Source organism: Mugil cephalus, chromosome 22 (assembly GCF_022458985.1).
Source record: "Mugil cephalus isolate CIBA_MC_2020 chromosome 22, CIBA_Mcephalus_1.1, whole genome shotgun sequence".
NCBI lineage: Eukaryota > Metazoa > Chordata > Actinopteri > Mugiliformes > Mugilidae > Mugil > Mugil cephalus.
In genome coordinates, this window is record NC_061791.1 from 9294009 (window position 1) to 9318230 (window position 24222).

At 42.7% G+C, this 24222-nt stretch overlaps 1 protein-coding gene and 3 non-coding genes across 4 annotated transcripts in view; all 4 read left to right on the forward strand.

Annotated features, from left to right (window-relative positions):
- The window catches only part of wnt5b (wingless-type MMTV integration site family, member 5b), an 80508-nt gene that overhangs the window by 21158 nt on the left and 35128 nt on the right, over positions 1–24222 (forward strand). Inside the window, exon 2 of the mRNA XM_047575230.1 lies at positions 21437–21530. The gene's annotated coding sequence lies outside the window, so the exon portion shown is untranslated. The remainder of the gene's footprint in view (positions 1–21436; positions 21531–24222) is intronic.
- trnak-cuu lies at positions 961–1033 on the forward strand. The gene has a single exon. It is a non-coding gene; the product is annotated as a tRNA-Lys (tRNA).
- Positions 1859–1931, forward strand: trnak-cuu. The gene has a single exon. It is a non-coding gene; the product is annotated as a tRNA-Lys (tRNA).
- trnak-cuu lies at positions 3326–3398 on the forward strand. Its single transcript has one exon. It is a non-coding gene; the product is annotated as a tRNA-Lys (tRNA).

Consider the following 24222-nt stretch of genomic DNA (forward strand, 5'->3'; position numbering starts at 1 on the left):
CAGAAATGTAGAAAAGGTTTACTTTTAAGCACTGTATGCTAGAGGATGAATAGGTCTGATGTTAATGCCTGGTCTGACAACTTCACTACCAAGAGGGTTTTAAAGGAACCAGCTTTTTTTTCTTCTTCTTTTGGCTTTACATTTAATTTATTTTTTGTTTCATTCTTTTATTTTCTTTCCATTCTTTGCTTTCATTAACAGTTTTCATCCCGTTATCTAGACTCGGGTACAAAAAAGAATGAAGATGTAATCAATAAGAGCAACTTTGAGCGTTTTCTGGACAGACAGCAGAGACAAGGGAGGAAAGAGTGTGAGAAACACGAGCGAGGGAGGTAGGCAGGGATAGAAAGAGAGAGAGAGAGAGATACGTCTTTGATCTGTCTCCTGGTGGGAGCTAGTCTTGGCATGAAGCCAGAAAACCCCACAGCACACACACACACATCAGTCTTAAGCAGACACACACACATATTTAGGGCCTCAGGGCTTTGTTGATTATTTCTGCTGGGAGGATCAAAGACGGCGAACCCTCCACCTCCTGCCCTCCTCCAGCTATCCATCTATCTTTCACCTACCCGTCTCCTCATGAGGCCATCCATCCATCCATCCATCACATATCTATCTGTTCACAAATCCATGCGTCCAGTCGTTCATTTGGTAGTTCATGAATTCGTCCATCAGATGGAGAGATCTGTTTGCAATGTTGTGCATTAAAAATGAAAACGCACAATCTTCCTGTTCCAGCAGGCAACGGAGCATTTCACTGTAATTAATTAAGGTTTGCACGTCAGGTGTCAGGATTAACCCCTTCCTGACCAGAGGGAGTTCTGGTCTACAGATGGAGGCGTGGGTTCAAAATATCCTGACGAATGATAATATTCTAAGCTTCAATAATACTGCATACCTATGACCAGATGCCTTTTTAGATCCTCGAAAAACATGATGTTTGAACTCAAAAATGTAGCCCGGCTAGCTCAGTCGGTAGAGCATGAGACTCTTAATCTCAGGGTCGTGGGTTCGAGCCCCACGTTGGGCGTAAGGTTTTTCAAACAGTGGTCCATGGGTACGAAATTCTCCTAAGAAACAGATTGTGACTCACAGCTGCATAAATACCCTTGTGTCCACATCACACAAGAAGAAGAAGCTTCCTGCAAAACAACTTTCATAGAAGCAAGATTCAACTTTATTGATTGTTTTGTCCAAGAGTCCCAAGATAAGAAAGAACATATATGAACCAGACATAGACATAACAATAAAATAAAATAATCTTAAATGTAGAATAAAAATAAGAATGAGGTACTAAAGAATTACAAAAAATATACAGTACAATTTACATGAGATATATAAGCATTTCTGTACAGACATGAGATATAGAGACATTTTAGCCAAAGTGTCTCAGTCTGGAGACAGAGCAGGAATAATTTTGGTCATTGCAACTGACAGTGTAGGTCTGTGTAGGACCATCTTTATCATCTTTTTGTACTGAATGAATTCAGTGTTTTCAATGGAGCTAGGGGCATCAGCTAATCTCCTCAATGCTTCATTCAACACTATTTTGCAAATCTTCAATTCATTTTTGACGCTTTCCAGCGATCAGAACCGCTCGGAGCACATCAAAATTGGTACATTTGCATTGATATACTGGGGTTTGTTATTATGCTTTATATACTGGTATATGTCTTAGCATCCAGGTAAACAGGTATGATGGAATCTGTAATGAGAATGACTTGTCCATGTGAACATAGCTTTGTTTCAGGAAGGTTCAACCTACAGAATCAATGTGTAATTAGTATGTAAATAATCATTTTTATCTCTTTACAACATACAATTTTTTTTTCTACACACAACCCCCTCGTCCACAGCCCGGCTAGCTCAGTCGGTAGAGCATGAGACTCTTAATCTCAGGGTCGTGGGTTCGAGCCCCACGTTGGGCGAAGCATCTTTTAATAATTGTGTAATAAACATGTAATAACAGGCAATAGTCAAAAGAATAGTTGGGTTTACGTTCTATACAAATGGATACATGCAAAAGGATGAATGTACAGTCCCTTCCTTATATATCTTGGATTGAGGCATCCAAATAAGTGAGGTTAAAATGGATAATCACATGGGCAAAGGTTGAGTGCAGGGTCAAAGGGAAGAAATGTAGTGTTGTACAAGTATATCAGATTCAGTGTGTCATCTGACGTTTTAAACTTTCATAACCCTCTGACTCTGCAAAGCTGCTCCTTTATCAGATTGTCTGCTGGTTTAATTGAGGGCAATACTGTCAGCGATATGAGATTGTGGCTTTTGGTTTGGTGGTAGGATTTAGTAAGACTTCCGTGTGTCGTTGCCCATGTCATTCAGTTGTCAGTGCATGTGTGTGTGTGTGTGTGTGTGTGTGTGTGTGTGTGTGTGTGTGCATAGTCGGAGGAATTTGCAGATCTGAATTGAGTGACGTCAACAGCTGCCGTCGGCAAGGTCAGGGCCCCCCCATGAGTGTGTGTTTGTATGAGAGACAGTCTGGAGACACAGTAACATCTTCAGCTGTTGTTTTAGTTGTAAAAGAGTCGTTATCACTCACTCAGTGCTAAGTCTCTCTGTCGTCTACCGTGTAATAATCCTTTTTCCGCTACACCGCCGAATTTTTGCACCCTCATCTCTCTTGAATTTTCATTTAGTTTCGTCTTACTCAAGAATTTTTTTCTTTTCCCCTGTGTCTGCAGGAATCACGGCAGTCAGTTCCACGCTGAATCAGCTGCTTATGAATTCTCTCTCTGTGTCTTTCTCTCTTTGAGCCCTGGAGCCTGAAGGTCTAACCTCCAGTTGAACTCCCATAACCATGTGTGTGTACATGTGTGTGTGGACCGTGAACTCTAACCACTTAGCTTCAGCAGTGCATACCTGTCTGAACCTACAGCTCAACTCCTATCTATCTATCTATCTATCTATCTATCTATTTATCTATCTATGCACTTTTTTTTTCTCTGAGGCTCCAGTGCCTAAGTCCGGATGTAAGGGTCATTAAAACAGAAGCCGTGAGTGTGTGTGTGTGCGCGTGATACTGAGAACGAGGGCATTGGCCCTTCCTCCCCCTGTCTAAAAAGGAAATACCAAATTACTGAGGGCCTCTCTCTCTCTCTTTCTCAGTCAATGGTTGAGGTTGTTCAGTTTGACAGTTGCGCTACCAAAAAAAAAAATTGGAAAAGGGGAGGTTTAGATCTAGATTAATGAACAATCGCTGTGTCATAGTGCCCTCTTAGAGATTGCAACTAGCACTATGATTGACTATGACAGTAATCCAAAGGTCAGATTCTCTGTCGTCTCTAGCCAAACAGGGTTCAAGGCCCGGCTAGCTCAGTCGGTAGAGCATGAGACTCTTAATCTCAGGGTCGTGGGTTCGAGCCCCACGTTGGGCGAAGTATCTTTTAATAATCATGTAATAACAGGCAATAGTCAAAAGAATAGTCAGGTTTACGTTATATACAAATGCATACATGCAAAAGGACAGATGTACAGTCCCTCCCTTATATATCTTGGATTAGAGCATGAGACTCTTAATCTCAGGGTCGTGGGTTCGAGCCCCACGTTGGGCGTAAGTGTTTTGTCAGGTTCATCCTAATGATAAAGAGTGTTGTTGTAGTGTTCACAGTCAGTGCGTTTATACGCAGAGCTTCTCCCAGTTTACATGCAGCGCAAGAAAATCGAATAGCTGTTCTCCTTCTTCACACTAGGTGGCGATACGTGTCTTTTCCACGGGGTAATAACACGGTAATACCACGTTGAAAACTTTGATTCACTGTATACATGCCGTGGAAAATCGAGTTCCAATCGCATTATCTGGGTGTCTCAATCGGATAATGAGAACTCGATTTTAACGTGTTTACATGCACTTAAGTTCTCCTGTTATAGTCCGATTAAGGCAATAATTCGTTTTTTTCACGTGCATGTAAACGTACTGAGTCTGAAAGAAATATCCTATCCTCCTTAAACAACCATTCAACGGAACAATGCAATCAATAGCCTAAAGGGTAGCCAACCAGTTGTGTCGTCTTTGTGTCACTCATGAAAGGTATACGGTTCCTCTTTCAGACTCTCCTTTCTATGCTTGTCTGAAGCTACTGTTCTTCATACCTTTGTTTGTTGTGTACTTGTATCCAGTAGATGGTCTCTAGCTCCTACTTCACAATAGAAGGGCTAGAGACCATAGAGTTATGGCTGATTGATGACTAATTTGTAGTCTGCAGCATCTCTGCATCTCTCTCTCTATTACTTCCTATAGACCCCTTCACAGCTTGTAAACAATGTGATGTTTTTTGAGGGGCGGGGCTTAGCTGGAGGCAAAACATCTCAAACACTGTAGCCTGTAAACGACTGTTTTGGTAAAAATGGACAAGGAAAATGCATATTTTAGAGATTCGATTTCAGTGATCAAGAGAAGCCTCTCCAACAAAGATATTACAAGAAGTAAGTGGGACCACTGTGGAGGGTAACATAGTAAATGTAACTTCTGCTTGGACACCCCTGAAACACACAACTAACCTTGCGTTAGCTAGTGGTTAGCATTAGCATTCGCATGTATCAAGAATCCTCCAAATAATAATTAACTTAACGGTATTTTAGTCGCAATTTAGTCTAACCCATAACATTATTCAGTTCAGAAAATTATGATGTATTATATATTAATCTGACCTGAAGTGTGTGCTCCATACAAGAGCATTGTTGACTATTGTCTCACTCCAATCCCTTTCTTTTAATCGCATCCAACCAAATTTGTCTACGACTAGCAGGCATGACTGGCAGGTATGTGATAAAACTTCAAAGTTTAGTTTATTTGCTTTTTCGGTTTTGGCCCCCAAAAATACAGCAAAACGACATTTTCCCATTTGACAGTGACAGTGTTGTGCCTCTGTTTTGCCTCCAGCTAACGTTGTGACGTGACAGTGACGTAGGCTTTGAAGGAGTTTATTAATAAACACCAAATCTGATGCAGTGACCGTCTTCTCCTACAAATACACTGTGTAGAATAAAAGACAAATAACTGCCAAGCGGTCTAAGGCGCCAGACTCAAGTGTTTACTCCTTCCTCAGGAAAGTATCTTCTGGCCTCTAAGATGGAGGCGTGGGTTCAAATCCTCCTCCTGACAATCACATTACCACTTACATGGAAATCTATTTATTTTTTACTTCCAGTAAATTGAAAAATAAACAGTGTGACTCTTAACGAATGTCAAATTAACTGGCGGTGCATTTTACCATCGGGAAGCTGCTTCTGAATCAGTTTCTGGCTTCTTTCTTCCTCTACTGCTGTAGCCTATGTTCCTCCATTTTTTTTCAGCCTCCATACCTCCTCTTTAAGAAGCTGGTATAGCATAAGATTTTATCTCAGAGTAGGACATTCTTCCCACCAATTTTAGCACCAGAGCGATAAAGACAGGGGTTTCCAAAGCTTAGTTTCCGACATACATATTTCCAAGTCCCAGAACTCCCCTTCCAAAAGACATTTGCTTCATTCCGTGTTTTGTCGATGATGGTGCTAGAGAGCGCTCTGTTTAAACACCACCGCTAAATCTCCCATGTGTGTTCAGGTGGGTGGAAATCTGCGAAGGCCAGAGCATCTGATTCACATCACAAATTCACTTTAACCACCTGGCTGCCATTTTGTACGAACATCTGATGCTTCAGAGGTGCAGACGAATTCCCTGGAAGTCTTGAAACTGGCCGAATGGATGGCTGTGTGACGCCTGCACAGAAACCCAGTAGCTGCGCATGTATAGAATAAAACCAAATTGTAAAGCCACTGCAGTAGATGTGTCGTCTTTGAGAACAATCAGTAGTACGTAATCATCGCGCTTCACTAAATAATGGAATGAAAAGCAAGAAAAAATGTGATTGTAGAAGAAGAAAGCAGGCAAGGACGGGGGAAAAGTGTGTGTGTCTGTCTGTGTGTGTGTGTGTGTGCTGGAGGTGAGCCAGGGAGCCTGCCAGCTAGCCAGGCTGAGCTGGAGGGCCCCTGCTGGGGGTGGAGGGTTCAGGCGAGCCCCCTGCCTCCACCGGCCTACTGGAGCAAGCTGGGAGGTGGTGTGGAGGGGGGGTAAAAAGAACGAGAGGGAAGAGGAGAAGGGAAGGAAAAGAGGTGGAAAGAGACAGACAGCCATGGGCGAGAGAAGAGGAGGAGGATGATGTTGATGCAGAAAGAGAGGTGGAGAAGGTAAACCCAGAGCTGGAATGTGAGAGGAATGTAAGGAATGGAGGAGTTTTCTTCTGGCTGGAGAGTGGAAAGGAGAGAAAGAGGGGACGGGAGGGCAAAACACTCCTCTAAATTATTCCCTCCCTCCTTCCTTCACGTTCACTCCTACTCAGGAGAAACTCCACAGATCCAGATGTGTTAAGTGAGTTTTTTCACCAGGCTTCAGACTGATCATTTTCTTCTGCTTTTTCTTATTCTCTCGAGTTGCGTACGCGCATCCACACACTCCACGCACACAAATATCAAACCCAGTGAGATAATGAGGCCTATTTATCAATTCTATCTCTACTGAAAGAACAACCATTAAGACTATGTTTGTATTTACTTGTGTTTACTTAGAGTATTTATTTGATTTATGCTAAATCTGTTTACCTTTAAGGTTTTTATATTAATCCAGCAGCCTCACTGTTGTGTTATCTTCAGTGAAGAAGCCACAATGAAGCTGCAGTGTGTGTGGTGAGGTAAAGCTTTCGGAGTGAATTCCTGCCTATAGACAGACGGTCTGCCTTCGTCTGCATGTGTGTGTGTGTGCATGTTGGGATTTACTGTTGCATGCTGTGTTCACTTAAAAGACAGACTCTTTAAATAAGAATAGCATTGTCGCAGAGAGGCAAGAGTGTGTGTGCATTTATGTATGTGTGTGTGTGTGTGTGTGTACTACTCATGTTTTGGGGACATAAACCTGTTTGCTGCATCACAATGAGGACATCATAAGCCCTCAAGTTGGTTGAAGGTTAGGGTGAAGGCGATGTTTAGGCAAGTTTCTTTTCTTGCCTTTTCTCTTTCTACCTCTTCATGTGCGTTTTTTCTTTCGCCCTTGTTTTCTGTTCATGTTGCGTTTATGCCAAAGCTTCTTAACACAGCAGGAAATCTGCGTTTCTTCCTCTACCTTGCTCTCTCTGGGGTCGGTGAGACAGTCTCTTATTTGTTTTCTCCTTTCTTCATCCGTGCACATCTCAGTTTGTGTGTTAAATGTGACGAGAGAAAAAAAAAAAAAAAAAAGAGAAAGCCCACGTCATCCCACTTCCATCTTAACCGTAATCTTTTTAGGAAAACAGCAGGAGACGGATGGAGGCTAAGGAGGAAGGAAGAGAGCAGGGGAAGATGGAGGAGCCTAAAGGAGGAAGAAAGGGCGGGGAGAGGAGAGGAGATAGTAATGAGAGAGGTGGGGGAGAGGTGAAAAGTGTCACATATACACATGTATGAGAAGGGGAGGAAAGGAGGTGGGGGAGGGAGGAAAGGGGGGGAGGTCAGAGAGGCAGAGTAGCGCTGTATGTGGTGACAGGACAGTGTTACCACAAAAAAATCAATAGGCCTGTCTGCACAATGGCATTAAGTGTGTGCGTGTGTGTGTGTGTGTGTGGCCACTGAGCTTTAATTGAAGTCTTGTGTTAGTGCCATAGTAACACAGACTACAGGATGTTCAGTAGATGTATTAACATATTTTAATCTCTCCAGCACATCAGAGCTCCGTGTCCTCTTTCATGGCTCTTTTTCCTCCCCATTTTATCCCTCTTCTTACTTGAAGAAATCCAGCATCCATCCAAATATAGTGAAGATAGTATGACCATTGTTTTTTTTTTTCTAAATGGTTTCCATAGTCACCCAACCAATGAGATACGCTATGAATCACCAGAATAAGCATCACGCTCCTATGTAGCATCTCCCTCCTTTTCTTCTCTCTTTATTTCCAATGCACAGCATGTTAATCAACTTTAATGCTGTTTTGTGCATTTTGCACAGTTTTGCATTAATTGCTTCTCACTTGATTCTCACCACTGTGTGAATGTCTGCAAAGACCAGACAAAATACTACAATAATTAATTGGCAAAGCAACAGCTTTTGTTTCAGATCCATTGTCGCTTTCCTTTTGTGGCGCAGCTGCTTAATGTTTTTTGCTGGATCGTGGAGGGAGAAGTCACATAGCTGCACGTAGCTGTTTTAGCGCTAAAATGCGCTGAAGTAACGACAAATTAAGTTTTATTTTATCCACTTGCCTCCATTTGCCAACTATTTTATTGTAACACTCGTGAAGTCAGCAACAAAACGCGATTTAAATGTAATGTTCTTTCACTCGGTTTAGCCTTGTACACGCTGAACAAATGCTGTATACAAATTTAGTAATCATCAGAAAGAAAGGTCTATTAAATTCAAAGCTGCAAACGCCATAGCTTTTCTAAAGTATTTGGAAGTAATTTGGGAGCAGGGACTTTTTAGAATGCAAAATAAAAATCTTGGAATCTAAATGAAGATTTTTTATTTTTTTAAAGAGCAACATCTCTAAAGGCCTAGACCCACCAAGCTAAACTCAGATAAAAGGTCGCACTTCAACACACCACAAATCTACTGCTTAAGTTTGTGTTTTTGTCCTACTCACCGTAATTCTGTTCAGTGACCCACTACCCATCTTGACTCCTGTGCACCTTAGCCTTGTGATTCACCAAGCTAACAGTTGGTCTGTTTGAGCGTCTCTGGCCCAGATTTGAGCCCATTGTGTCCTGCAAAGTTGCCACTAGTCAGACGCCTGCTGATGCCCTTATGAGATCTTTCAGTTTCCCCTTTTGAATGACGAATACAGTCCTACAGGTATGAAAATAAACAGCTAGCTATGTGCGAGCTAGCTGGCGGCTTCCATCTTTGTGGTGTTTCCTTAGGTGCCCCTTTTTGATCCAGAACCAGGCAACACGATGCAGCATCACAGTTGGCTTGGGGGCCCTTAAACTACAGCGTTTGTGTCCTTGATCTCATTTGAGCCAGTTTTTCTGTCATTCTTTTGTTCCCCAGCGTTGCTTTTTCGAGCACCAGATCTGCAAATACTCAGCCATTAAAGCCAAGTTTTCCCCCCCTCTTGACTTACATGTCGATCTTGCATTTTCATAAGTTACGGGATGAAATATTTATAAATTTCTTTCAGCGAGACACTTCTCCGTTGATATCGCCAAACAACACGGAAAACATAAAGCACGCACAAGGACACAGAGAGTGTAGAAAGCGATAAAGGGACTTTATTTTTATTGTACATGAAGAAGCTCTCAGTCAAATGTGATGTGCATGCGCATATGTGAGGGTGATCAAACCAGTCTATTTGTCAGAAAGACTCTGGGGGGACTCTGACAAAGACACAAAGAAAGAGAAGGAAAGACGGAAGGAGTTTTGATGTAACATTCATTCATAACATACGCAATCCATGTAACATTTATACCACAGCGAGGAACTCTGAAACATAAATTGGAATAAGACAAAAAGGGAAGAACAGACACTGTCTTCCGAGTGTATCTCTCTGTTACGGCGTCCTTTCTTTTCCATCCCTTTCTCTTGAAAAGTCCTCCCTCCTTTCCTTTGCTGATCTTTGCTTCATCACCCTCCCCGCCGTCTATCTCTCAGCTTTCCCTGCTTCTTTCCTCCCTGCATGCCACACACATACACCAAGGCGTACCGACACTTAAGCTAAATGCACTCGCACACACTCTATTCCCTTACTCCCTCCTCTCGCCACCCACACAGAAACGAGGACGCAAACAGGCCACAAAACACACACACACACACACACACACACACACACACACACACACACACACACAGGGTACTTTCAGCACTTTCTTCTTTACCATACTCAGCAAGATCAGATGTCAAGTCAACTGACACACAACACACACAGAGGCTGTATTTTTCTTTTCACCATGCTCTGCTTCCTCCTCCCTCTTATAGAATATATGCATTTTTTAAAGCCACACCGCACACACACAGTTTTGATAGCTGTTTAGTGCAGTCACAGAGGATCTGGGTGGGGGAAAATGAAAGAATACAGGGGGGAATAGAAGCGTGGAGGGATGACTAAGGGGGAAAATAAACAGACAATGCTGCACCATAAAATGTAGACACGATAGCCTAACCTTTAGCTACACATGTTAGCAAAGAGCATCTATTAGAGCACGCATGCAAGACATAAAGGACGCTTTATGCAACGCACACACACAGAGAGAGAAAGCGAGTGGAACATGAATAAATGATTTTCATGCACTGACAAACCCACCATGAGCCAAGACGCTCTCACACACACACATGCGCTCAACGTGTGTTTGCGCGCTGGCAGCAGACACGGTATATACAACGCGCACACATACAATTAAATGACATGCATATTTTCCTGCAGGCTGCATATATTGACACGGACATGCAGAAACAAATGCTTGTTTCATGCTTTGCAGGGGACGTTTTGACACTTCACGCACACACAAGACGTGGAACCAAACAACATGCAGCGTGATGTGTATATAACACGGACAGCTGTAACATCCGCATACAGGCGTATGGCTTTACATGCATAATTATTTTCATATTTAGGTCCTGGTATGAGAATAGTCACATCCTTTCCAGGGTTGCAAAGATGTATTTTATTCTAGTATTTCTGCAGTTTAAAGAAGAACTTCCTGGTTACACTATTTGACATTGCTGTGCACAGACATCAGTTCCTTGTGCAGAATTAGACTTCTTTGAAAGTTAATGCTGCTTTTGCTTTAATATTTGTAGCGTTTTGTTGCATTCCAAAATCTGAGCATTTGCTTTTGCTCATACGTTTACTCTCTCTCTATATATAATCTAAGCATAAATAAATACAGTACGCCCTCCTACTTCACTTTTATCATATGCTTCTCTCTTGCTTCTTTTAAGTGTCTTGCTCAAGGGCACAAAGGCAGCAACGGGCGAGGGAAACGAAGAGTGGTTTTCATTCATTCGTTCGGCAGCTTTCCAGCGAAAACCACACAGCTTTCACCTTTAGGCAACCGCTGCCCCTGATATATATTTAAGTGCAGGCTGCCTTCAGCTGAAAACACACACGCGCGCACACAAAACACACAGGGCAACACGGCCACACACCATGTGTACAAGCCAGATTTGGCTCCGTCCTCATGTCTGCCATACGGTTGATTCCTCCCTGCTGTGCACACCCTGCAGGCCAAACACACAGTCGGTGTGTGTGCGTGTTTGTGTGTGAAAGTAGGAAACAGCGAGGAGAAAGAAAGGGAAGCAAATCAGACCAGGACGGGGAATGTAAATATATTTTATCAGGAACCCATGTTTTAGAGAAAAAAAAAACACACATTTTTATTTCGAGAACTGGTAATAATGTGTTCTCCTGTGCGGTAAACACATCCAACATGCGCTACGCTAAGCTACAGGTCATGCGCCGTATAGTTTGGGTACCACATTCATTTTTAATAAGTACGAGAGGCTTTAACAATACTCCATGTAGCTTTGACGGACGTAATGTGAAATGGCTCGTAATGATGCCTGTGAAGCCCACAGGAAGGTGGCTGAATTTTGAAAACGCACCTTTTTCCCTCCAAACGATGCTTCTCCGTCCCGACACGTCGCTGTTTTTACAAAAACCTCGAAAAGTCTCCAAGATGAGACTTGAACGAACAGAGAGTGGATGCGATCGGAAACGTAAAGAAACCATCAGCGGAAACTCTTTCTGAAGACGCTGTCAGTCACACAGCACATGCGTTTATATTAACCTGTATTCATTTTTTTTTTCTTGTCAGATGACTTTTCCCTCCATAAAACAGAGAATGTGCGTCAATCAGGCACAACATTATAACCACTCATGCCTCCAAAACAGTTGTGACTCATCAGAGAACGGACACGGGCCATTTGGGTCCGTATGTTTGTGCACATCATCCATTCATAAAGAGTGTGCACTACAGCCATGAAGGGAAAAGATATATTCTGGAATATTTAGTACATTTACACAGTATTCAAGGCTCATATTTTTCGTGAAGGATCTGCAGGAAAAACAACCCGTTATTACCCGTTATCATCATAAATCCTGACGTCTGTGTCTGCATGGACAGATACCTAGTGTAGTATAAACACAACTCAGTGTACATCCACTGTCAGCGCTGCTGTAAACATCTGTGTCCATTTAGGACCCTAGGGCATAAACCAGCTTAGCGTAGGCACAGTCCAAGACTCAACAGAGTAACCAGGTTTTGTTTGTCCCACATGTCGATTGCGTGTCTTCACTTGTAAGTGCCTTTTCTCATTTATCTGCCTCAGCGATGGATTGTGACTCATTCACACATCTGAACGCAGAGCTGCTGCAGCAGAACGATGACATGTATCGGTTTTAAATGTATATAATCTGCGTAAACAAAAGCTCAAAAAAAAATGCTATAGAAAGCAAAATGAAGATGCTGAGATCCACAAATGTCAAAGAGAGAGTGAAAAGGGAGGAGGAAAGAAAGAATGAGGGTGGATAGACGGGAGCCTCTGTGAACCTGCATAGACAAGCTCAGTCAAGCTGCTTTGGTGAGAGAGGGAGAGAAGGCGAGGATGTTTTGACAGCTCGGAGCCATCACAGCAGCAGCAGAAGACAGTCTATGTGTGTGCGTGCGTGTGTGTGTGTGTGTGTGTCGCCATGCACACAAAAGAAGACGAAAGGTAGAGACAGACAGTGACGCTTCTTCTGATACAGAGACAAAAAGGGGGAAAAAAGACAGTCTGAGCCTGGATGAAGGACAAATATATAAAAAAAAGACTGTATCTGTGTGTGGTGTATATCAATGTGATCATACATATTGATATACGTCAGCCACCAGGTCCCATCATGCATCATTCTGGTCACGACAAGAAAATCCCTCTCATTAGCCGACTGCTGATGAGCAGATTATGTGTCCTGATTGGTTTGATGTATTTTCACCTTATTCACGTTTACTTCCATCCTGTCATTGTTGGCACAGAACAAAAAAAAAGCTACTTTTTATCGGGCTCGACCCGCTTCACCTTCACAAACCTCAGTCACACTAGAATCTGCCCCGAATAAACATACTCTTCTGCAGCTCCCGGAGAAAAGCTCCGGAGCAGCTGGAGGTGAGATATCTTGCTCAATGGCACCTTGACTTGCCTGTTTTTTTTTTTTCTCTCTCTCTTTTCAATTGAAAGAGGGGAGACCATTACCTATACACCTCACCTGCGCTTTCCCAGCCCGCCTAAGGCAGCAGTGCTGACCCTCCGGTCAGAAACCTGCCATTTCAGCTGCTGCTTTTAGGTCAATGCTGCGTCAGTTGACTGTAGTTGACAGCAATTGCTTTATTTTGTCTGGTAATGAAACAGTTTTGTGACCCCAAACCCTCATAAAGAGCAGTGGCAGAATATCAAGTAGCAAAAAAATACTTAATGAAAATGCAAAGTAATTACATTGAACCTACAGGAACTGAATTTGTGGTCATCTGAGAGCAATAATTAAATACAATACTGACCTAAGTATGGGCTCATTTGTTAACAAAAAGTCTCCATCAACAGAGCAGCATTAATGTGGAGATTTTAGCTACTGTATTCTCATGTTTTTGCAGTTGTTGATGTAACAGAGTGGCTGGAAATGAATTTGCTCAAAGCATCATGACTGTAAGACATTAAACTATTTAGTTATTCTATTGTTTAAATTAAATTTTATGCCTACCAGCTATAGACTGCACATATAAGATGGGCGTTTTAAAAGTGAAGCCAGTACAGAATCGACTTATGTGCAATACCACTGACGGCCACTGGGTGCAGACACCGAAACAAATCGCCGGCTCCGTTCAAAAAATGTCCAATTTTCTCTTTAAGTCATGATGCTATAAATTGCTAAATTTACTTCTTGGTCCTTTTGCAAATAAGTTTATAATTAAGTATTAGGCATCAAAGAAATGTGTTGGTTGTCTACGCCTTCCTCCGCCCCAGCTCTTCACTCTCATTCAAATATTCTGGCTCTAAAAAAAAACACAGAAAGAAATTTCCACAGTTCTAAGACTTTCATCCTTTACTAATGCAAAGTATTCATCATATGTACAAAGTCTTCCCTAAATATTTTACAAACACCAACGTGTGTTAGTACGGCTAAGTGACATCTTTGTCTGCAGCTCGTTAAGCGACAAAAAGTCACACCAGTGGGAACGTTTGTCCTCACTGCCGATCACTGTTTAAGACAGTAATCCTTTTTGAGTTTATTTTAATTTTTTCTAGAGAATTAGTCTTGCCTTGGACCTTTCCTAGGATTTTCCTATTGAAACCAAGTGGCGACCTCCGGGTCCATGAAGCCCGTGAGTAAGTGCACAAAACTGCAGTTCATCGAGTGTCCACTTGAGGCTGACTCCAAATGGAGGAGTAAATCCCCATAGACCCCCATGTTAAAAAGGCCAACTGTACAGCATTATTAAACATGTTTAAAGCCTGGTACAAAAAATTATTTTAGTCAATAGTTATTAATAGAATAGAAATATTTTTTTTCCAAGATATTACTTTATTTATACAGGTAGCGAAGAGTTGGGTGGGCGGGTCTCAAACTCCAACACGATGCTCCATGTCCATATTTGGAGTATCCCGGTGTGGTCGGAGCAAAGAACATCCAACATGGCAACCGCAGGCTCCGCCCACTTCAGGCTTCATTTGGATTAGAAGCCAATGTGTGACGTCACGATGGGTTTGTCCATAGTTTATACAGTCAGTGATTCAAACCAGCGGCTAACTAATCACGGCCGATGATCACACACGCCTCAGATGTGTCTCGACAGACACCAGATTTAAAACTGCAAAATACAAAGAGATGTAACTGGTGTCGATTAGCTCAGTCATCGTCACACTGTAGCTGCAAACCCACCTAAAGCTGAGCTGAAGTGCAGTGTCTGTTTGTCATCATTTTTCTATGCAAAATGAATGAACCTACCTAAGAGTATGGTTTGCATCGAGTCAACTAACCAATCTCTGTCACGTCTAAAACATACAAGGTGCATATGGCGCAAGCGCGAGAATCAAGCAATTTCCAGAAAAGCAGACGACTAGATTTACAAGGTTTGCACAAGACCTTGAGTTTTTCACTGACAGTCTGTCTCATACATGCTCATTGTTTCTCCTGCCTGTTTGCGAGACAACCGGTGCACATGAGCAAACAGGCAGAGTGAGTGTTTGCTGTTTGACAAGTGTGCATGTTTGTGTGTGTTTGTGTGTGTGTTACAGAAAAGATGGTTGTCCTTTTAAGAGGCCGAATGATGGAAGGATTGTGTGTGTGCGTGTGTGTGCATGCTTGCATGTGTGTTAACAATGTACCCTCATGTCCCCTGTGTCAAAGCCTGGCTAAATCAAGTGAACCATGCTGTGTGTGTGCAGATGTGTGTGTGTGTGTGTGTGTGTGTGTGTGTGTGTGTGTGTGTGTGTGTGTGTGTCTGTCAGAGTGTATGTGCCAGGCCAGATCAATATGAACTAATCAATAGGAGAAGACAGCTAGAAGGACCTTGGGGACGGCAGATACACACCTGGTGCAGACACACACACGCACACACATATACTTGCAGCCCTTCTTTGTATTCCACGCTCAGTTTCTCTCTTTATCTTCCCTCACTCCACCTCCCATGTCTCTTTCTCACTCTATTCCTCTGTTTGTCTCTTTTTAAAATCTCCGTCTTGCACAAACACACTAATTATCTCCCTCTTTTCGCTTTCACACAATTGAAGCTGTAATCATATATGTCACTGCCCAATTTTCTTTTCTCCTTTGTTGCTCTCCATGCATCTTAAGCATATTTTATTCATAGGCACAAATACATTTTTGTTCGAATGTGACGGCCACTGCATCAGGGACTCAGTCCGTGCGTCTCGCCTTTGTTAAATTGGAGACAAATGATAAAAAAATAAATAATAAATCAGGTTGGACTTTCCAAACATGACTCACAGAGCCACTCGGCGTTCAAGTAACAAACAAACCTGGTACTGCAGGTTTATTTCAAAACCCGATCACATGTGTCGAAGAGGCAGTGGAGGGCTGAGATGTGCGCCACTCCGGAGTGAAGAAAATTCATCTGCTGCCATGCATCTGAGTGGGGCCCTGGGCGCAATTTGCAGCATCAAATGTATCTGTCTGAGTTTACAGGATGTGAATTCTCCTATTTGTCAGTTCTAATTCTGAAACTAAATTTGGAACGTCTGATCTCGTTCTGAGTGATGTTTGGTCAGCTGATTATCCTCTGTAGTCCAGATGTTCAAGTAGTTCTGTTGCCGTCACTGTTTAATCTCAAATTTTCGGTGTCATCAATTTTGACTCTTTGGATCGTGATTGCGTATGGCAGCTCAGACGTCTTGTGGAAAAAAAGTTAAATAGAGAAACTTGAATACATTTTTGGATATGTGATCCTTCGCTCTTTATCAGATTTTGCTAATCATTAAAAAATGTTTGCGCAACTTTCAATTGGAAGAAAATTAAAAAAAAAAAGAGGATACATCAAACCATGTGTGCACTTCGATGATTTTCACAGTGAAATATTCTAAGGCTATATTATTTGAATACCAGCAGATGTTCAAATTCACTATTCACCCAACATTTCTTTGCTTCCTTTAACAAAATCTGCAATAACAACAGACAGATGCAAACTGGGCGAATCCTTTCCAACATGAATACTCCCAATGCCAGAGACTTCTTAGAGATACACACGAACCATTTTTTTATTTTTTTTTTTTTAAATCAGGCCTTCCCTTTTTTTTTTTGTACAAGAGTGCATGAAGCTTTTGCCAAACACAGAGCTGACAGGCTGGTTATCAGCAGGCACACCACAGCCCTGGTGGACGCTGTGACTCTGAGGCATTTTCAGCTAAATTCACTCAACATGCAAATTGAAACTGTAACACATTTAGTGCGAGATAAGAGCACTACTCTGTCTCAATAATGCCTTTATACAGTGAATATTAAATAACCGTTTGGTGGAGATTTTCTTATGGTTCGAATATCCACTTCCTGGGTTAACTGGCCTGAACAGGAAAAGACCCATACGCAAATCAAATGCAGGTCAGACTTGCTCAGGCTAAGTTTTATTCATTTTGAGTCATTATGTTTTTTAGATTGATGACAGCAGCACTCGGTAACCCTCTATGTTGGATGTGTTTAGAGCCGGTAACCCATGTTGCCCCATCATGATCTGGCAATGTCTCAAAGAGCTTCTTTTGAATATTTATTCAGTGGAATCAAGGTCTGGAAAGTCCATGACAGTCAGCACCCTTAATATTCTTGTGAAGCGTTATTCTTCTGCAGTATGAATCACTATCCACAAAAAAAAAAAGCAGATATGAGTGTGCAGTGCGTCTCTTAAGAGTGGAGCGCTACTGCTCTTTGGTTTGGGTGTAGTTGATTGGGTGCAGCTGTGCAACTCCGGAGGAAGCAAAACCTGCCGAGACTTCACTTCACTGTGGGCTTCGTACACTGCAGTCACCTTTGTTTCCTTTTAGACAATCCAAATGCCCAATCCAAAATGTTCTTATTATCCCCTCCTCAAAAGGGGTTTAGAAGCCGATGCCCTTTTTTCCAAGACGACGACCTTTTGCTGATATATCATGATCTTTAAGGAAGTTTCCTTTTCTATCTCTCAGAGAACAAAGGTTGACGTATTGATCTTCTGACGATGTGGTCACTTTTAGTCTGCCTGATCACACTTTGGATACAACTGACCTAGTGTCTGTAAAAGCATTTTAAATCTCTGTGCACCGCCCCTCAGAAATCCATGCCATGATTTGTTATTTAGGAAGCCTCACTTTCCATTGCCGACAGTGGACTGGATGACTTTTGTGAGTGTGCCACAACTTACCTTAAAGGTGTGGTAGGCTTAAGTAGGGTTTATGGCTTTGCAGGACATAGACGCCGTAACCTGTGCACATAGTCAGCGTCGGTGCCAGTCATTTATACTTGTGTGCTCGTCAGTCTGGCTCGCTCTGTAAAAACTTGCTTATATTAAAGCCTGTGTCTTTTCTGTCTTTCTACTTCCTGCTTCACATTCAACAACGGCAACAAAGACGAGTCATACAAATGCTCGTACATTCAAACCTCCTCAGTCACTCTTTCTTCGGTGTTGTCCATCTTTATTGATCCAAAAGAATTCATTTGAAAATTTGCTGCTATTAAGCGGACCAATCACAGCTCTTGCATCCATTTCTGGGGAGGTACACGTCAAGCTACGGCATCAGGGTCTGTGTAGGGTCCATTAACTGTATATACTGCGGACAAACACATCGTGACGTCACCCATTGGATTCTGAGCCTCAAAAATGAAGCTTGAAGTGGGTGGAGCCTGCGGTCGCCATGTTGGATGAACTTTACTCCGCCCACACTCAGATACTCCAAATATGAACATGGGGTGTCGTGTCTCCGCTACCTGTTAGCTCAGGCTACCGCCAAAACTGAAAGCGGGAACGCCTTTAATTAAAGTTTGGCTTTTTAACATGGGGGGGATCTATGGGGATTTGCTCCCTTTTGGAGCCTCAAGTGGCCACTCGATGAACTGCAGTTTTTTCCACTTCCGCATTAGCTTCATCGCTCAGACCTGGAGGTTGCCGCTTGGTAGGGTCTGGGCATAGCCAAGGCGTCATTAGTTGCTTTATTGAGTTAATTAGGGAGCTATAGCTATAGCTTTATCCCACATGTGATTAGCTTAGCTGAGCCTGTAAGCAGGGGAGTCGGCTAGTTTAGTCAATTGAAGCAAAGCTCTGTAAAACTATTTGTTGCTACATTTCTCTTTAAACTAAATAAATCACATTTAACATGTCAGTTGAGCTTGAGAGTTTCTGGTACATGGATGTTTCTCATGTTAGACAGAGTCTGATACTTTATGCTAAGCTAAGCTGTCCCGGCTACACTTAACCATCTTTGTAACAAAGTGATCTTCATATAGATCTAAATTTCTTCGAGTTAAGATATGGTGATAAAAGATCATTTGAATGAACTTAAATCCAACATTGAAGGTTTGGCTGACATGCAACTTCCAACCTTTTCCAAACACTCTTTCTTTTTCCTTCTAGCTTCGAGCCTTAAGAAAGTTCTGAAACGTCATTGTTGTTAACACGGGGAAATCTGTTCCGATGCACAGTGTTTCCTGTCAAACATGTGTTAAACCCCATGTGGCTGTTGCTGCAGTTTTTCTGTCTCCCTTTCTGCCTATCTCCCTTTGCCTGAGCGCACCGAGACAAATTTTAAACTAAATAAAGGGAAAGCAAAAGTTTCTCTTTATTGATGCTTGAATGACAAGCTCAACTGACAGGAAGGTACAGAGAGGGTGCGCTCACACACAAACTGTCTGCGCACATGCATTATGCACGTTCACTTTCAATCACATGTGCACAGGAAGACAAGCACACACAGGCACACCGCGCCTCCCACGCTACCAAAACACTGCCTCACCTGACAAATTAGAATGTGTGCGAGCCTGTTGGGTTTTTTTCTGACATCGCAGGTATCTGTCACATTTCTGTCAGAGCTTCACGTGGTTTCACACCGACACAAAGAAAGCTAAAAAGAACCCCTCATGTCATTCTCCTCCCTCTCTCCCGCTCTCTCCCTGTCCATCCCGTCTTTCTTGATGTCCTCGGCTGGATGCAGCAGGGAACGGAGCAGGAATAGAGAGCAGAAGTCAGCGTCACATGCTGCATAATTCTCAGGCTGCTATTGTAATTGCAGAGGCTTTTATAAAAGATTCAGCGACGACGTCCATGGTTTGATTGTGAATGAAGGAGGGTCACGTGGTTTCAAATGAAAGATTTAGTGTTGTTTTCTTATCCAGTCTGTAGGATGGGAATGTTTTTTAACGTAGAGATGGTTAATTCTAGGTACGTAAAAACGGTGACAAAACGTGGCTCATCCTAGAAAATAAAAAGTGGCGAAGAAATAGCGCTAATGTAGAATCTGTGGGAGTCTTTAGCTATAATGCTAGCGAAGTCAGCTGAGATTCGCGGGTTGAAAATGTTGCCTAATGAGCAAAAGGCCTAGAGCAGTAGAGCAGCATGTGATAAATTAATAAAGACTTGAACACCCACAGGATCTAATGAGTGAAGGTTTCCATAGTCTAAATGTTGAAAAAAGTACACTAGTGTTCAAACAAATGAATTTCGATCACTCCAGTCACGTAAGAAATGTTACATTCTGTAACTCCAGCTTCAGAAATGTGAGAATTTCTCAGTTTTGTTCTGTTTTATTTAATTCTAAATTGACTACACATACGTTCTGATTATAACAAGCTATTGAGGATGACATTTTGGCTAAAACTTGTGGTGTTTTTAACACTCTGGGTGTCATGTGTTGATTTGTCTTTATGTTTTGTCCGAAATATAATCTTAAGTGTGTTTTTCTGTCGTTTCTGGTACAAAGAGGATGTAACCTACTTATCTATAGTAACGTATGGCCTGCTCATACCATTAAGATCCAATCTGAGCTATCTGATTGCAAGTGCTTTACATACGTGTGTTCATACTTGACATTAAACATGCAGCTCCAGATCTGATCTCAGTTTGGTGTATTTCAGTGTATATTTGCATAGAGAGTGCAAAACTGATTGGAGATGCATGTTTAATATATAAATAGATAGATCTATAATAAAGCCAACAGTCGCAGTGATAAAACCAAAATCAACATGTCTGTGAAAGACACAGTTAAAGAGGAAAAGTGGGTGTTTCCAGAGGAACAATGGCAGCCATTTCTGTTCAGGATTGTTCTTGCAGGAAATAAAAACAAAAAAAAAAACAGAACTAATTGCGATCTACTTGTTTTTAAAGAAAAATCACAAATAATGAATCACCTGATGTCAGTGTTCCCTCGTCGGCTGTAAAAGTTTGGCACTTTTGAAATGGAAAGAGTTAGTTTTGACCTTCCCCTAAATTCTTACCTTTGTAGAAAAGCAGCTCATTACTTTCTGAGGAATGTGGTGAAGCAGAGGTGTGTGTGTGTGTGTGTGTGTGTGTGTGTGTGTGTGTGTGTGTGTGCATGTGTGTGCTTGCGCCTGGTGTCCGACTGAAAATAATTAGCTGGTCTGCTGGGCAGCTAAAGTCTGAGAGAGGCAGAGGCAGGATTTTCGTTTTTTTTTTTTTTGCATAAATACTTTAGATATGTTAGTGTTTTGCCAACTATTGTTGAAGTTTGCAGAACAGACTGTTGGATTTCGGTGGAGTTTGGTGTGTGCATGTGTGGGGTGTATGTGTGCCCAGACGGTATTTTAACATGGCTAGCCGACTTCTTGCAGCCCACAGTTAAACAGTGACTCACAGATTCCTTTCTCCCTCTCCCTTCTCTTTCTCACAACCTCCCTTTTTTCCCCTCATCTCTTTCTTTCTCTGTTCTTTTTGTCTTATTTTTACCTCGCTTTTCTTTTCTTTCTTTCTGCCTTTGCTTCACCACCCCCCCTCCTCTCTTTCCTTCTCTCCAGGTTGGGTGCTGACTGTAGCAGACTTTACAGGACAGAGGTGCTTTTTCGTCTGTTCCTCCCCCTCTGCTCTCCGACGGTGCCAGGCCTAAACCCAGTAAGTTACAGTAAGACCACATGATTGTTGATGCTGGTTTTTGGAGTTATGTCCTAAATTGCGAGATTGGGTCAGAAGAGCCGCTATCTTTAATTATCGACCAGTGCCGATTTGTTCTGAAAAGCAAAAAAAAAAAAAAAAGAGATGCCCCAAATCAAAAGCCATGCCAAATGTTCTTGCTGCCGATAAAAAAAAAAAAAAAAGTTTCCTGATGCACACAGCCCCGAGGCCCCTGGGACTTCAAAGAGCCGTCTACTGTACCTCAGCGACACCTCGACACCAGGTGCCGCAGAGAGGAGGAAGGAGGGAGAATAAAGAGGAGGAGAAAGGGGAAAGGTGGGAGGTTGGGCACAAAAGGGAGAGGAGTGAGAGAAAGAAGATGGGATAACAGGTAAAACGGGGGAAAGGGAAGATGAGAAGTAGGCGCTTGGAAGAGAAAGAGGCAGGAAGGGGGAAAAAAAAATAAGTTGAGAAGAAAAAGAGATAGAGATGAAAGCTGACCAGCAGACAGGCAGAGATCTAAAAACAGAAGGACAGACAGCACGGCAGACAAGGGAGACAGGCAGGGGTGAGGGGGTGGAGGGGGGGAGCTGCTGCTGCTGCTGCTGCAGCCGAAGACATGTGGGGGAGGGCAGTATAACACTCGGCTGCTAATACCCCTGCTGCTTTGTTGTGAAGAACCCCAGTTCCCCTTTTAATGGCGAACTACTCCTTTAATGATAGCAGTAAAACACACTCACGCACATACATAATGCTGTTCCTCTCCGCCCGACAGGAAGTGTGGTTCAGGGCACGACGCGACGAGTCACAGTTCAACTTTTTACAACTCGCGGGGCCCGGCGCGCACGCCCGAAGTTCAAGCGCTTGTGAAAATATTTTGTTAGCGACCTATATGCGGGTCTTTGTCTACATTCGGGAGCCTCTGAGTGTTTGAATTAACTTGTTTAGGAGCTGTCAATCACTCAGACAGACGGGGACTGTGAGGAGAGAGCCGCGCTGCCTGGGTGATATATTCTTAACGTGAAGCCTTTTAGTTTCGGGCTTTAATTCTCAGAGGCACAAAATGTTCTGTTCTTTGAGATGCACGGCAAATGTACCTGGCTGTCGCAGTGCCTTGCCCAAGCAGTCGTGGCAGTCATCAACACGGGGAAGTTGAAGGAAGAAAGAGAATCAGCTTTCTCTTAAATCTGTGTGGATGGTTTAAGTAGTTGCAGTAGATTTAGATAAAGCTAGAGACTGAAGACAGTTAGCTTAGCATAAAGACTGAAAGCCAAGGGAAAACAGTTACCCTTTAAAATGTAGAAAATCTGCGTCCCAGTACGTAAAGCTGGATGTGTGGTTTCTTTACTATCTCTTGGTCACATTTTACGCGCTGTTGTCGTTAGAGAAGCAGATAGATGATGTTTTTTAACTGCTTAAACAAACCTTCATTATTCTTTAGCTTAGCTGTTTGCTGCCTGCTTTTACTTTCCACGCCAGGCACGGCTAAACCGACCGGTCTCCTGGCTCTTATTCCTACTGAAAGCTGGAGAGCCGCATCAGACTGCATCTCTAACTCTCAGAAGGAAAAGCAAAAAATTCCCAAAACTATTTTTGGGAGTGGATTTGAAACTCCAAAATCATGCACACGGAATCTCCCAGAAGAAACTGAACCAACACTGCATAGATGTTTGGTTTCGCTGGCTGTAAAATTGTTACAAAACTGTTACAAAAGGGAAGCAGAACTGTGCCAAAGAGGAACAAATATGCAAGTGTTACACGTCAAATGCTTACAAGTACATGTCATGCTAGCTACTACATTAAATATGGACTTTTCCAAACATAACTTAGCTTTCAGTGACACTTTTTCTCGCAAGTTGCCTCACTGTCCATGAGAAGAATAAAACATCACCTGTGGTCTATTCATACGATGCAAGGTTAACACGCACTGTACACAATGAGAGATATATATCCTGCTCTGTCACCACATAACGCCGAACAAAACTCCAGAGCCCGGTTCACACTCAGCTCTCTCTCTATTCAAAATGCAAATTGAGACCGCAACCTATACAATAATGGAGCCGTTTGTATTCTCCTCACAGGTTGTGAAGGGAAATAGTTTCATCAGAGTCAAAGACATATTATAAAACGGGAAGAAACGGTGCTTCGCAGGTGGCCCGCGCCACCTCCGAGGACTCGCGACGTGACAGCACGGGGGACAGAGACGCGAGGTGAACCTAGCGTTAAAACACAACAACCCCTCCACCCTGTCCGTGTGTCCTTGGGCAAAAAAATGCGAGCTCCCCCAAGAAGCTCCGGCGGTGGGGCTCCGGAGCAGAGCGCCGACCTCCGACCTCCCAGTGGAGGGTAACGGACAAAAAGAGATTTTCCCTGTGGGGATTAATAAAGTATCATATTATCATTTGAATGCGGCCGATTGTATCGTCGTCAGTCTACATTTCAGCCCCTCGGACCTTTTCTGTAAAAATGCGCGACGCGACCTCGCCTCCTGTTTTCTGTTCGGGAAAGGTCTGCGCACGCAAATGTCAAAAGATAAAAGAAACAATTGGCCGCGGTGCACGCCTCGCACCTCACATTCATTCATCGGGCCTCGGTTTATTACAACCTCTTTTGGGTTTTTTTTTTTTTTTTTTTTTCCATTTTCCAGCGGTTAGTATAATGCACAGAAAACGCGAAACAACACTACGGCGGT